Source organism: Neomonachus schauinslandi, chromosome X (assembly GCF_002201575.2).
Source record: "Neomonachus schauinslandi chromosome X, ASM220157v2, whole genome shotgun sequence".
In the NCBI taxonomy this organism is placed as follows: Eukaryota; Metazoa; Chordata; class Mammalia; order Carnivora; family Phocidae; genus Neomonachus; species Neomonachus schauinslandi.
In genome coordinates, this window is record NC_058419.1 from 31420305 (window position 1) to 31423884 (window position 3580).

General features: G+C 42.1%; 1 pseudogene; it reads right to left on the minus strand.

Annotated features, from left to right (window-relative positions):
• Nucleotides 1–2878: 2878 nt before the first annotated feature.
• LOC110577069 lies at nt 2879–3277 on the minus strand (annotated as a pseudogene).
• Nucleotides 3278–3580: the final 303 nt, after the last annotated feature.

The window sequence follows — 3580 nt, forward strand, 5'->3', positions numbered from 1 at the left end:
AGGTTTTCAGCTTCTTCGGCTTCACAGGTGGAATATATGGGGTTAGTAGAAAGCTCACGGAACTCACCACTGTGTTGTTCTTTGGGTCCTGAGTTCTCTGGCCAGTCTGCCTCTTCTCTCCACCTTTCAGAGCTTTCTTGTATTTGTTTTATATATAATGTCCATGGTTTTTAGTGGTACTTTGTAGGAGGAATAGGGAAACACACATCTACTTCATCTTTTCCAAAGCAGAAGTGTGACTTATTTTTGGTATTTTTGAATTCTTGCTAGTTATTAAGGTTTAATTCCATCTCAGAACTTACAACCGGAGACTTTTTGGAGTAGCTTTGTATGCCGTCTTGCTACTTTGGCAGTAATATTATTTAAAGGTATCTTTATATAGGCAACATTTCTTTAGTTTCTAAGGCAAAGTGCTAATTCTAAGAACCATGTACCTCACATTCAAGAGTCTGTTATACCTTTAAGAATTTACATATGTTAAACAAATCTGTCTTGAGGTAAGGGCAATAAAAGAGGACGGATGTATAGATGGCAGATTTCACAGAGAATAAAATCTTAGAGTGAGAGTGCGGGACTAGTGTCGTACTGAATTTAGTAATGTAATTATAATGCTTAAGTAATGATTAAACTTGCATGTTATTGCAGCATTAGTTAACTGGCAAACACATAACTCTCCTTAAAATCCTTTAGAGACATATTGTATTGGCATACATTACTGTTTTACATGTCCTGAAACAATAAATATAGATTGGACTGATTGAAAGACTTTCTGCTTTAGCAATGAATTTCCTCTGTACTTCAGTGTCTCACTGTGATTTTACTTTGTCTTTTCTGTTGTTTCCCTCTTAAGGAAGTTAGAGAACATGGCTCCAAAAATAATAGCAGGGGCAAAGCCTTCCTTTGCTCTTGGAGTTGATGTATACTGCTGATAGGGCTAGAAGGGGCCATTGATGGCCCCAGAGCTAAAATTTAACTTAATATAATGAAATATTCAGAGCCGAATGTGAACATATATATCCTCTCAGTTTAGAGACAAAGAACTTGAAGCCCAGAGATGTTGTCAGACCTGGGAGAGGTAACAACTACTTGGAAAAAAAATGGCGCTCAAATTCAGATGCCCTGATCCTGGGGCCATTGTGTTTTCCACTAGCTGGTACAATGAGGGGAGACTGAGACCCAGAGCCTGCCCTCCAAAATTCTAGTGGGGGAGATGGCAAGGATAAAAGAAACTATGGAATGTGGTAGAAAGCTACTGTGCTCATAAAGGATGGTCACATAAAGTTCTGTGAAGTGTAATTCTTCAATCATTTAAAAATATATGTCATTTCAAAAAAATCTACTTCAGTTCTGTCCTATGAATACATAAGGAAAAGGAAAGAAGTCAGAAACCTTACTTCCAAGCTCTTCTAGAGAAAAAGATCCCTGAGCTTACTGGTTTTTATTTTGAAAACTTAGGCTTGTAGGATAAAAGTGTAGACAGTGGTGCTTGGTTTAACATTTTTCATAATTTATTTAGCCTGACGTAAAGTGTTTCTGTACAGGCACATCTCATTTTATTGTACTTTGCTTTTATTGCACTTCACAGCTACTGTGTTCTATAAATTGAAGGTTTGGGGGCAACCCTGCATGGAGCAAGTCTTTTGGCACCATTTTTCCAATAGCATTTGCTCACTGCATGTCTCTGTATCACGTTTTGATAATTCTCGCAATATTTCAAATTTTTTCATGATTTATATTTGGTATGGTGATCTGTGGTCAGTGGTCTTTGATGTTACTATTCTGATTATTTTGGAGCGTCATGAACTGCATCCATGTAAATGCTGAACTTAATTGATAAATGTTGCGTGTGTTCTGACTGCTCCAACATGGGGAACCACATGTTCCCCAGTCTCCCTCTTCTTGGGCCTCCCTATTTCCTGAAACACAACACTATTGAAATTAGACCAATTAATAACCCTACAATGGCCGGCAAGTGTTCAAATGAAAGGAAAAGTCACATGTCTCTCACTTTAAATCACAAGGTAGAAATGATGAAGCTTAGTGACGAAGGCATGTCTTAAGCCGAGACAGGCTGAAAGAAAGCTAGGCTAGGCGTCTTGCACCAAACAGCCTCCTTGTGAATGCAAAAAAGGAGTTCTCGAAGGAAATTAAAAGTGCTACTCAGTGAACACACGGATGATACGAAAGCAAAACAGCCTACTGTGGCTACGGAGGAAGTTTGAGTGGTCTGGACAGAAGATCCAACCAGCCACGACATTCCCTTAAGCCAAAGCCTAACCCGGAGCAAGGCCTTAACTGTCTTCGATTCTATGAAGGCTGAGAGAGGCGAGGAAGCTGTGGAAGCAAAGTGTGTGAAGCCAGCAGAGGGTGGTTCATGAGGTTTAAGGGAAGAGTCATCTGTAGCACATGAAAGTGCCAGGGGAAGCAGCCAGTGCCGATGGAGAAGCTGCCGCGAGTCATCCAGAAGGTCTAGCTAAGATCAGTAATGAAGAGGCTGCACTACACAACAGAATTTCAGTGTAGATGAAACAGCCTTCTACTGAAAGAAGATGCCATCTAGGACTTTCATGGCTAGAGAGGAGAAGTCCGTGCCTGGCTTCAAAGCTGCAAAGGATGGGCCGGTGCTCTGATTATTAGAGGCAACTATAGCCCGTGACTTTAAGTTGAAGCCAATGCTCATGGACCATTCCAGAAATCCCAGGGCCTTAAGAATTGTGCTACGTCTACTCTGCCTGTGCTCTCTACAAGAAATGACAAAGGCTGGATGAGGACAGCACATAAAAGAGCTAGACATCTCAATATAAGGGAGATTTTCTTTTTGGTATGTGGTGTTTGTTTGTTGGGGGGGGGTATTTTTAATGACTGCAACAAAACCAATCTAAAATTGCAGCTTCTGGAAGAACCATTTATTCTTGTCTTGTACCTCTCCTCGAACTTGACCTTGGCCTCTCGTGTGGCCTTGCATTGAAGAGCAGGTTCTCTGAAGACATCCTTGTTGACAACAGTTTTGTCCAAGGGGATATCGGCAGAGTACCTTGTAGGCATGAGATGACTGTAGTTATAAGCATTCACAAAAGACTTGATCTTTGACCTCTTGGCAATTTCTTCTTGCCCATGGCAGCTGTCACTTTGGGATAGTGGTCCATTCCAGCCACCAGAGCATGTAGGGACAGTCTGAGGTGCCATCATTAATGTTCTTCAGGATGACCGCTTTGCATTGGGAATAGCGTCCAGCCAGGACCAGCACCACCTTCCCGGGTTTCATGAACTTGCCCATCTCGACACCAGCCACTCAAGCCTACAGCAGAAAGGAGATTTTCTTTTCTTTTTTTTTCTTTTAAGATTTTATCTATTTATTTGAGAGAGAATGAGAGAGAGAGCACATGAGAGGGGGGAGGGTCAGAGGGAGCAGCAGACTCCCTGCCGAGCAGGGAGCCCGATGCGGGACTCGATCCAGGGACTCCAGGATCATGACCTGAGCCGAAGGCAGTCACTTATCCAACTGAGCCACCCAGGCGCCCCAAGAGGGGAGATTTTCTAATAAAGCCCTTGAATGATGGAATGAGTCATCTCAGGGTAC